A 12463-nucleotide genomic window follows, 5' to 3' on the forward strand; every position below is an offset into this window, starting at 1 on the left:
TAGCACCACCACAAAGACCTCATTAGCGGTATTAAAATTGGAATAATCTTCATTAGGTAAAGATAAACGGTTTTATCATAATTGAATCAGTGAGAACAAAAACACATCAACTCGGTAACTCGAAAAGCCTCAATTTTGATTAAAGACAGTCAATTTTCATGAAGTTCATTGAAGTTAATGCATTAGTTCTAACTCGGACCTTTAAAATGTTCTTAAGTACTTGTTATTCGGCACCAAAAAAATTATTCCTAGACTAACTTCTTCACTTACTGTGCAGTTTTGTGTATGCCCTGATTATTTTCATTTTTTCGAGTTGGTGTGTTTTCGTTCTCACTGATTCAATTGATTTAAAATATCAACACTTACTTTAAGCTTTCTAATGATGCTCTGGAGTTTTCTACTCAAACTGAAAAACTCTGGCTTAGTATCCCTAAGCAGATATCGACGGTGAAACTACCAAACCACGTATCTCGTTTGCGGTGTTTAAAAATCTACGCTCGCATTTTATTTTTTTGAAGTAGACCAAATCAATATCATTCCTTGAAATTTTCACAGAATTATCTCCGCACAATGAGGAAAAATCACAGAAATTTTCAAGACTGGATGTTAAGTAGTTTTTCATTTAAAAAATAAAGTATGACAGGAAGTCTGCGACGTCGCAAACCGAGATACGTGGTTTGGTAGTTTCACCGTCGATATGTGCTTTCACGGGAGAAAGCGGTTCCTTATTGCTAAATACAGTCCATTCATGAACCATTTACTCACCGGAATCTTATCCTCACGGTGGCAGGTAAACCTCGGAACTCGAAAAGACCGCCAGAGTTCACTTTTTATCGATCTCCCGCGTTTTCGCTGTATCGCTTGATTGTAGTGGTAGTGTAAGCACTCGACGCCAATTCTAAATTCAACCGTATCAAAGGGATTAACTCACGAAAGACCGACGAGCGACGAGGGATGATTCTTCGACGAGGGAAAGTGAGGATCGACCGGGTCGGCGTCGGTATGAGCGTCGCGACGACGAAGGGAGAGCGCGAACTAAAGCTCCAAGCTCGAGGGACGCTCCGAAGCTCGCGACGTCGCGGTTGCGCCGACGCCGGCGCCGCCGGCACGTGGGTCCCCGGCCGGGGCCGCGCGGGCTAGGGCGTCGCGACGCTCACCGCCCCGCGTGGTCGATAAAGCCACTCTGTCGGTCGTACCTACCGTAGCGCCATGCGGGCAGTTAGAGGGTCGGAATCAAAGTCGTGCCTTATTAAAAAGCTCCTTCCCCTAGGAGGTGCCACACAGTCAGAGATGAAAAATTTATTTAAATTTATTTGAGTGAAATACCACGAAATTTCATGAAATGTATTGAAACTTTTGGGGATACATTCAGGAGGCTAAAAAACGCCTAAAAACAGGTGATTCTACATTTTGAAATTTTTACCCGAAGCCTAAAACATTCGCGCGTTGCAAATGTTTTCGTTTGGTTTAAAGGTTAGGTTGGGGTTTTTCTCTCTAAACTCCCCTTTTTGCCCCCTTTTTGTTTCTGGCACCTTCAGTAGAGTAGCATAATACCGCTGCATCAACAGAAAGACCATCTGAAACGCTTTCAGACCTCCAAAGGTTTAATCAAAAATTCTAAAAAAAATTAATGAATTTCAACTTTTGTGAAATTTATTCGAGCCTTAAGAAATTTCACTTTCCATCTCTGCACACAGTGGATCGAGTCAATAGGAGAGATCGGACAAAATTTGGAAAGTTTAAACGTTTTTAATTCCTTTTATGCAAAACTTCGATGTTCTAAAAGTGGTTTCTTGGTTTCCTCGTAAAATTTTCTTTTTAAAGAGCCCCTTGAAATATAAAATAGACATCGAAATTTGCAGTTTCAAGAAAAAAATTTCATGTCCGACCTCTCTAATTGACTCGATCCACTGTGCGCCATGGACCACGTTTAACATAAGGGAGCAAAGCCATATCAGCTATTGCCAAATTTAACTGGACGATTTAATTTTTTATAAGTCGAAGGCAATTATTCAAATCAGGCGTTTTATCTAATGCCTAGGCCAGTGGTCAAATTTTGACAGTTCACGGAAACCCGTAAATTTATTGCGAGGATAGTCCAAGGGTTTTCAATATTTTGGGAAGAATAACTCTTCAAAACCGCGAACTCTCCTTGTTTCTTCCTTTTTGCATGCTTTCAGTACATTTAAATGTTAAAATTTTAAAAATTCTATGTTTTATGACGTGCGGAAAATTTCATGATGAATGTGCATTTAGGATCTTAAAATCGTTTAAAATACTATTGTATGCTGCATATTTTTATAGAGAATTCTTTCTCACAGGAACAACGAATTATTTTGTTTAAAATAGGGTAAAAAATCGAAATTATATAGTCTAAGTAAGAATATTTGACTATTTGCCTAGGCATTTGACAAAATGCCGGATTTGACTATTTGCCTTCGACTTATATATTGATCAGAGTACCTATATGAGGAGAGTACGTACCTACATGTCGAAATATTATAGAGTACATAGAGTCGTTATGTGAATAGGAGAGCTGGGACTATGTCCTGGCCGACGAGTTCCAAGCCCGATGTGCGCCGAGGTTCGGTCACTTTTTCGATACATGTTCGATCCAAGGAGGCGGTGTGGAAAATGTAGTAATTCCTATCCTCTTTGTTTACATTGGATGGCCGGGTCCCCGTATATCGCAAACAATCGATTATGTATCGAAAAAGTGACCCGGCATGACACAGAGGAGTCTCGGAATTCGGGACCTGGAAAATGCTTAGAAGTAGTTCCAGCTCTCCCACTCACATCACGACTCTATGTACTCTATGCGAAATATGGAGGCTCTTAAGGCCCATAAGGGCAACCGACCGTCTAATACGAAAAACACGAGAAAAATGCCGGTGCCAATCTCCAGATTCCAATATCAAAGCAAGATGGCCGAGAATGTTCGTAACTGCGCGTTCTTTCGCAAAAATGAGTAAATTTATGGAAATTCATGAGTGAATTCATGGCGGCGTTTTGATGCCGTCTTGGATTTTGCGAGATGTTGCGCTGGGTTCACTGTATAATGTACTGATGAGGTCTAAAAAGACCCAAAAACGCAGATCTCTCGGCGTGACCTCAACTTAATATTCCAATGCAGGCTGCCTGAGCTGAAGTCTCTCCCCCCTCTGTCTTATACTGAAGCGAATTAGAGTCATTCAATTAGAGTCAAAATTTTTGACTTTTATTGAAATTTTCGAATCTATTTGCCTTGTTTTCCCCGCAAAATAGTGTTGATCCGGCACTATTTTACCACCTTGTCACATACAATTTATAAAAAATGTATTTAGGCAGATTAATCATTTCTTCGTATTTTAACCGCAATAATTGCCGTTTAATTTAAAACCCAAGGACATTCTCATGCTTAGCTCACTTAATAGTTTCCACTTAAACACAAAATTTATCAACTTTCAGATACCATCAAATTTTCCATCCAGCAGTACATTCTTATACATTGATCAGGACCCTTGCAAGGGATTAAAATGATTTATTTTCGCATACTACTTAGACCAGGCGGGTGATCACTTGCTGGCCCCTCTAGCCATGATTAAAGATGTTCAATTAAACTTTTTTATTAGTTTTACGTTTAAAAAATGACGTAGCTTCCAATTAACTACAAAAGTAACCATGTGGTTTGAGTACGTGTAATGCTTAAGAGGTTCGCGTAAATGTATCGAACCACCCCTCATGTCCCAAGGGATTCTTGATAGAAATGATTTATTTATTCGACACATCCCTAATTGGAGAACTCTATCGATGGAAAGGATGGTGGAACACACTGAAGTCACGTCAAATTTGGCCTGTCCCAGGATGAAGCCAAACACGTGTGAATGTGTGGGTGTTGTGTTTACACGCAACGAGAGTTTAATGAACCTTGCCAAATTATGAGGCCCAGGTGGATTTGAAAGAATGCCAATCCCGCTACAACTTGCTTCCAAATTGAAAAGCAAGATATTCCCTTCTATGATATTTTTAACGGCTATTGCGCAATTCAGCCCAAATCGGAGCTGTTTTTGAGTGGGATTTTTTTTTACAAAGGGGATGTAGAGGACCAAAGTACTCTTTGTGCCTATTTTATCTAGAAGAATAACTGAGTCCCTTTGTTTCATCCTATTTCAGTTCAGATTTTGTAGCATCTATTAATTAACTAATTCTAACTGTAGCCACTGTGTCATTAACTGAAAGGCTGTGCTATTTAAGCAGCGAAGCCAATCGCAATGTAAGATTTCTTTTTTTATTTTGTTAAAGTTTTTTTTTTATTTACTACTCTTGCCACACAAGAAATTTCTTTTGGCAACGTGTTCTTGTAGTGATTACTGTTTTTTATTAAACTTTTTATTGAATGAAGAACAATCTATCTTATCGATCTATCTATCTATCTATCTATCTATCTATCTATCTATCTATCTATCTATCTATCTATCTATCTATCTATCTATCTATCTATCTATCTATCTATCTATCTATCTATCTATCTATCTATCTATCTATCTATCTATCTATCTATCTATCTATCTATCTATCTATCTATCTATCTATCTATCTATCTATCTATCTATCTATCTATCTATCTATCTATCTATCTATCTATCTATCTATCTATCTATCTATCTACATGTTTCATTTGTTTGGTGTCCCTTTGTTTTTACATTTTCTAGGGGAAGTGAAGGGACACACACTCATCTCCACGAACCAAGCCATGCCCTTTCCTTGGTTCTATCCCTGATCCTGAACATTTCCTGCAAAATTTGATTAATCTAAATGTTTACATTATTTTTTTTTCGGAAGAGTCGATAAACCCAATGGCTCCAGAGGGGATACCAAAGGGCTATCATTTTGCTCACGGATCATCTGTACCTTGCAGTCTTGTGGCTTGATGATCCTGCAGGATCAAAAATCCATTACAGTTGGGTGCAACGACAAACTCAACTTGCTGTTAGCAGCGTAGAGCACCGGGCGCGACAATGTCCATGCAGAATAAAAACGAGAGCGCCTTCATTTATTCCGGTTTGCAACACGCACACCCACAGAGCACGAATTTACTGGGAAAATATTGAATTTTTTTCTTCAATTTTTCCAGACGATTTTGTTCGCAATTTCGTATAAAATGTCTGAAAATTTCAAGAAAAATCTCGCATAATCGTTTTCAAAAATACATGTTTTATCCGGGGCAATTTGGCAACTCTCGAATGTTCATACGGCGTTCTTCCTTAGCTCGGCAGCATTGTGCACCGGTCCAAAATTACATACTCCTGTTCATAGTTCCATCGTTGGACCGAAGCTCCACTTATTGCAGCTGTACTTATCGTTTCGCGGGCAGGATGCAATTCCCGCGCACGCGACGGATTTCGAAGCGTATCGTGGAAACGGCGCAGTGCCGCCTCGCTTGGCGCCCCGCCAGCCTTTCAGCTCTTCCAACTGTTACACAATCCCCGACTGACTGAAAAAACGCGTATCCACTCAGCATTCCCTGTCGTCTTACGAGGTTTTCCGTCGACCGCGTGATGATAGAACGATACAATTTTGCAGAAACTCCGTATCTACCTCGTGCTACGCGGTTTTCGGCTCGCGGTGCAGCAATGATGGCTAAGCTCGGGCGTTATCCGCGAAAGGAGGGACGAGAGGGACGAGAGGGACGAGAGGGACGAGAGGGACGAGAGGGACGAGAGGGACGAGAGGGACGAGAAGGACGAGAGGGACGAGAGGGACGAGAGGGACGAGAGGGACGGTTGTAATGAGGGGTCCCTCACGATGACGTAATCCCCGTTTCGCGGGTGACATGTGCCTCTGCGCTACCGACGGCTGCTCCAAGTTGGCCGGCCTGGTGATCGATTCGCGTCAAGGTCGTCGCCGTGAGCGTTCAAGTCCTAGCTCAGACGCCGAGAGAAAATTGCGAATCGGCAACACTGTAATTGGATTGCATTTTGCAAAAAGGAACCACTAGCATTGCAATGATGCTAAGATTGTGCAACGTCATCCTTTGCAATAAAATCGCGGAAATCGTGAAAAACTATGAAATTTAGATGGTAATTTTTGTCTTAAATTCACAGTTTTTTGCGAGTAAAATAGAAACTATTAAGGGATAATCGGGTTTTTCCTCCAAGACAAAAGAAGTTGCACAATCTTAGCAACATTGCAATGCTAGTGGTTCCTTTTTGCAAAATGCAATCCAATTCTTCCGTTTCAACCCATTAAAAATATCGAATTTAGGCGAGGCAAGCTGCCCCACCAAGAATCGATTGTTTTGCATGCGTTTAAATGGAAGAAAAACAGAGCTGCCACCCAAGTAGCATTTTTCATTGTAAAAGTTGCAACAAGTTGAAGCAATGTTGTTATTTGTTGCAACAAAGTTGCAACTTTCGGTCATCTCTTGGTCGATAAGTGCCGATATTCGGCGATCTGATCGGAAGACAAAGTTGCAACCTGCTGAGATTACAAAATTGCTGAACCAAAGTTGTTTAAAATCTAGAGATAGGCAACCAGCAATACTTTGAAGTTGAAATATGTTTCAACTTAGTTGCAACTAGTTTCAATAATGATGGCTCCTTCGGGGGAGAGAGTAGGCGATCTGCACATCAATCTATTAGTTGCAAAAATCAAACGATTTTGTTGCAAGTTGTTGCAACCTCTGCTACTTGGGCAACTTTCAAGAGACGCCTCTGTAAGAGGATCCTCGTGGTTTTTTTGACAATGAACTGGTATATGGACGTATACCTGCCAAACGGAACTATGTGCATTAAGACATGAGCCCTGAGACCCAAGAATATATGCTTGACAGGGCTCATGTTGTAATGCACATAGTTCCGTTTGGCAGAAGCACGTCCATATGTCGTCGTAGGTACATACCGGTCTGAATGAAAATGTAAAGGATGCGGACTTAAGTGAGTAAGGAGGTTCCGTGCATTGCTATTTCGCCTTCAATTTTCGAAATAGGCCACGAAACATTCTCCAATAGGCAGTACTTATCAATGAAGAATTTGCACGCAAAATTGTATAGCTACATCCAGGGCCGGATTTACCTTGCCGCCCATGGGCCGCTTGTATTTTGCCGCCCCCTTCTCATTCGTTTCGAAACATCAATGAAAACCATCAAATGAACGTGCCAGCGGGAAAGGGGTGCATTAGACGCGTTTACTGGTGTTGAACACATTTTTTGGGAAAGCCCTGTCAACTAGCAAAAGTTCACGGAACTTAGCGCGAAAGTTAAGTTTCGTAAACCTATCTCTGTGTGGACAAGACCTTCCATTCATAAGAAATGAACGAAAAAATAATGAAACAACAAACGTAAATGTGGATTAATGATTTTAACTTCCACCGCCACGCCTCGCAGACCGAACTGTGTTTGATGCAATGCGTAAAGGGTTCACGCAGTCTTGAAGGCGCTATGCGTCTCGCGCTGATCGCACTGTATTTGCCGCAATGCGTGAGGTATTCATGCATTCTCGTAGGCGCTATTCGTTTCACGCTGTCCGCAATGACCGATCTGTGTTTGATGCAATGTGTGAAGTATTCGTTCAGTCTTGTAGGCGCTAATATGTGTTACATGCCGATCGCCGCGCCGAGGGCTTCTCCTTTTCATCTCAAGTCCTCGTCATCATTTCGCTCTAGGTAAGTCGCACGAGGTTTCTCGCTTAACTCGACTAATTAAAGGTGCTGTCTCTTGTATCACTGAAAGACGACAAAAGTAGAAATTACTATACTCTAAGAAAATTAGAGCAAGTCCTGGTTTCAAAAAAAAGTGTCGACTTGAAAACTAACCTGTGGAGAGAAAGGATGAACCACCTCTTGATGGAACAAACTCTGATGGCGTACCCTGTATTATTCGCGTTCCTAAATGATGATTCGTTTCAATTGATAAGATGAACGAAGTCTTGATCCGGTTCTTGGAAATTGGGCACGGAAGTACCTCAAGGAGATAATTCGTGAAGAGTATAACATCACAAAAGCGTTAAATGATGATCTTGACGACGAACAGGAACCAAAATCGTACAGTTTGAGTGATTTAAAACCAGCATTCGCGGTACTGTTCATCGGTTTGTTTACAAGTTTTCTCACGTTTGTAGCTGAATTTTTACTCGATGTTTTCAGAATTGCCGCAGCTGCAAAGCAACCATAAGCGGTTCTAGACCTTCATTCTTGGGGGTGCCCAGAGGTGGACAACGTCGGAGACCGGCTCCAAAGGGGACGGTCGCTCAGGGGAGGCCTTAGTTTCGGCCCTCAAGTTTTATTCCTTCCCTACCCTCCTTTCTCTTTTTCTCTCCTTCCTCTCCACTTAATTACGTGTAAATTCAATCTAGCAAATTTTTAGCAAATCTTTCCATCAAAACTACAATCTTATCATAAAAAAACAGTGGAATCTTTGTAAAACACGGCAATAAATTTCAATTCTGTTTAAAACATATTCAATTAATTGCTGGGATTTTTTCTTAGTGTGAGCAAATACGGAATCTTTAAAAGCAGTAATTTCACGGTTCCGATAACCGTGCTTAATTTTTGCTTGGGGGTGCCTGGCACCCACTGGCATCCCCGTAGAACCGCCTATGAAAGCAACTAAGGCGTATTCGCACTTTCCTCTGCCTTAGAGGATAATGAGGCTCTTGGATATTAGCCTTCCTTTAAAAGAAAAAAAATTCAAGTACCTACTATCCAAACGACAAAACGCAAGGTCATTTTTATAAGAGTATATGTATAACAGGGCTCATGTCATAATGCATATTGTTCCATTTGGCAGAAATACGTCCAATTGTTCTTAGTTTTAATGCCTCGCACTAGATTAGATCAGCAAGATAGATTACTGATCGTTAATGTCAGCAAATGTGTTTATTGTGTACCCTTACATCAATGACTTAATTAATTATACATACAAATCATAAATTTTCAGAACTTATTTCACAGGTTGTAAATTGAAGAACGTTTTAGCAAAACTCTAACTCTATCATCATTTTTTTAATTCAACCTCTAAAAGCCTCGTGCAAGCTTAACTTGCACACCAATCAACAAGCAGCACAGACTTTTAGAGCTAAAAGGACCAAGGGCCTCAATTTAAATATATCATACAATTTAGTGTAACTATCATAAGTCTAAAGTCGAATTATTGTAAAAAAACAGCAAAATATTTTTCGCATGTATTCATCATAAATGGCAAAAATGTATCAGTTTTATATAAGTGTCGAAGACGGTGTTTTTTTTTCTTTTTTTTTTGGTTTTATCTATGCTTTGTATTTCATCTAATTTACCCGATCAATCGTGATTTCAAACAATTTTCAGCCGAAAAAAAATCAGTAAATTCGACTGGCAGATTTTGAAGATAGGTCGCATAAAGCACTATAAAGTGACAGAATGAGCTCTAAAGTGAAAAAAGTAAGAGCCAGTGAATAAATGTGAAACTGGAAGATGACCCGTAGGACTCAAATAAGATATTCTGCGGATGCCTCAGCTACCATCGAATGAAGTTCCTTCAAAGAAAAGAGTATGCAAACACAAGATTCGGTTCGATGCCAAAGTTCCCACGCGGATTTGACTTGGCGCACTATTGGCACAGCATACCAAAGACCAAGGTTGCCAAATTTCCATATGTAATGTAAGTTATTTCTCAAGTGTGCTACATTTTACAAGAAACATCTCAATTCTTTCTTTTTATGCTGAACACGCTATCGTGAAATAGGGTTCTCATACAGATGTAAAATCTTTCATGGCGTGACTTCTTATGTTTCTTTTTGCTGAGGAGTAAGAATCAGTGTAAGTAAAAACATTCTTGGACTTTTCAGGGGCTGAGTGTGCAAACTGAAGTAGAGGTCCAAGAATTTAACCACTGTGAAGTTCCACTTATGATAATTCCTTCCTTGAAAATTCTAAATTTCAACATTCGCAATTCTTCAGCTTTTTACGGCTCTCTAAGTCTGCATAAGAAGTATGGAACAATGTCAATTTAAAATTCAATTTTATAACATTTCCAGGGCCGGATTCACCTACTTGCCGCCCATGGGCCGCCTGGATTTTTCCGCCCTCTTCTCATTTGTTTTGAAACATCAATAGATCGTATTCGACAGTGGTTCGATGTATCGTTTGGTTCAAAACAAAATAACATAGCCTCAAACAAAAATTTTAGGATTTAATTTGGAAAAGCTGAAAATGAGAAAATTCCTAACAATTTCACTTTTCATTGCCATTTGGTACTTGAGAGAATAAAAATTCGATCACATAAGACCCGTTACCTCAGATTTCTGAATTGACTTTTGAGGCTGTGGTTACATATTGAACCAATCGATATGAATATAATCTCACCTGTGTGATCTGTCGAATACGATCTATAGAAACCATCAAGTGAACGTGCCGGTGGGAGAGGGGTGTATGAGATGCGTTCACTCGTGTTGGGCACATTTTTTGTGAAACCCCTGTCAACACCAACAAAAGTTCAGTTCCGTAAACCCATCCCTGTTTGGACAAGGTCTTCCATTTATAAAAAACGAACGAAAAAATTCTGAAAGTGTTCACAAATGTGGTTAAAAATTTTAACTTCTACCGCCGCGCCGACCGCTCCATGTTGGCGCGATGCGTGAAGAATTCATGCAGTCTTGTAGGCGCTATGCGTTTCACGCCGAAGCCGACTGCTGCTGACCGTAGTGTATTTGACGTAATGCGTGAAGTATTCATGTTGTCTTGTAGGCGCTATGCGTTTCATGCCGACCGCCGCGCCGCCGCCGTTCCAGGTCAAATTGCGTGTTTGGTTTCTCTCTTAACTCGACTAATTAAAGGTGCTGTCTCTTGTATATCACCGAAAGACGACAAAATTAGAAATTACTATACTTTTACTCTCAGGAAATGAGAGATTTTGTCGCCTTTTCTCGTTTGTAATTTATTTTCTGAATCCGATTTTTTTCTCTCTTATTGTGATACCTACATTCAAAAAGATTGCAAAATTTGCCGCCCTCTACATTTTGCCGCCATGGGCCGCGGCCCATGTGGCCACCCCCTTTATCCGGTCCTGAACATTTCATGAAATTTTGCATCTCTGGGAACTCAGAACCCGGCGTATAGCATTAGTGTGATTCTAAAGTCCTGCACTACCTCAATGATTTTCTTGCCAATTATGCGAGTTAAAACTTTCGGAATGTACGTCATTCGTTTAAGCAGTGTTCTACGGAAAGAGGGAAAAAAGTACCTCTGTGATCTAAGGACATCCCGAAGTTTTAATTTTATATAGATCACTGACACAAAAACTTGATTGAAACGTGGCGAGACTCTTTGAATCACCCTGTATAATTGCGATCTGACATCTTACACGCCTCAAGTTCAATTGACTTGACATAGGTCAGAAAAGCACGGTCTATTTTACGCGACGCAGCGCTGTCAAATGATTTCCCTTTTTCCCCCGTAGTTTTAAACTCGGCACTCTTATTTTTTATTAGAGACTGGCTTATCAGGCCAGTATGCGGATTTCTTAAAACGTTTAAAGACGTTTTAAAAGACGAATTATAGAAACACACTAACTACGAAAAAACAATAAAAAATAATACTTAACAAGATGCAGGTTGATTAAATTGGAATGCAAATTGATTTAATTAGGTTTGCTATAACAGGTTGCAGGTTGACTAAATTGGAATGCAAATTGATTTAATTAGGTTCGCTAAATAATAAAAAAATGTGGCAGCCAAGATACCACGAACAACTGTTCTCATTAAACTATTGAAAGGAATCATGCACCGCATCCATTGGCCCCATCTTCAAATCTCCTATAAATATTACCCATCATCAGGCCTGCCACATCCCATCTCGGGCCCTGGTACCAGTTCTTAAGATCCGGGCCCCATGAATGCCCCCCCCCCCTTACCACCAGAAAAATAATTTGTATTATCAAAATAATCAATAAGGTTAGAATAAAGATGAAGTAAATACAGTAAATAAATGCTCCTTAATTTAAAGGAAAGAAGTTAACTCACATTCAAAAAATAATCTATTTACTACATATCTGGAGAATAGATAGAAATCTTCAAAGAAGTAAGAAGAATTCCACAGTGCCCCAGCGTGTTTTTGAAAATTTATTGACCTTCTGCGAAATGTTAAGGGAAAATTTTTCGCTTTTCCTCACGAGACTAGGGTTATATGTGAATTCGAAGTAGTGTGTCACGGGCGGTACGGGCCCCTGTGAGGCCCGGGCCCCGGCACCAGGGACCCAGTATCCCCACCCTTGTGGCGGGCCTGCCCATCATGCGATCCTTCAAAAATGTTGTCTCTTTACACTAGAATGCCTACCTACATATGTAGGTAAAACTACTATTAAAATACTACTATATACTAAATACTATTATTTACTTACTATTAAAATTAAATCAACCCAAAAACACAAAAGTCAACCAAAAAGGAAAACCAAACCTAATAGAAAACACAAAATGTGAAGAACAAGAAAAAACATAGGGAACCAAACCTAAAA

The 12463-nt window shown here is 40.1% G+C and overlaps 1 protein-coding gene across 1 annotated transcript in view; it reads right to left on the bottom strand.

The window, feature by feature from the left end:
* Positions 1-1089, bottom strand: part of LOC109035328 (uncharacterized) — a 47084-nt gene extending 45995 nt beyond the window's left edge. The window contains exon 1 of the mRNA XM_019048917.2: positions 766-1089. The gene's annotated coding sequence lies outside the window, so the exon portion shown is untranslated. The remainder of the gene's footprint in view (positions 1-765) is intronic.
* Between the last annotated feature and the right edge of the window lie 11374 nt (positions 1090-12463).

This window comes from Bemisia tabaci, chromosome 7, assembly GCF_918797505.1.
Source record: "Bemisia tabaci chromosome 7, PGI_BMITA_v3".
NCBI lineage: Eukaryota > Metazoa > Arthropoda > Insecta > Hemiptera > Aleyrodidae > Bemisia > Bemisia tabaci.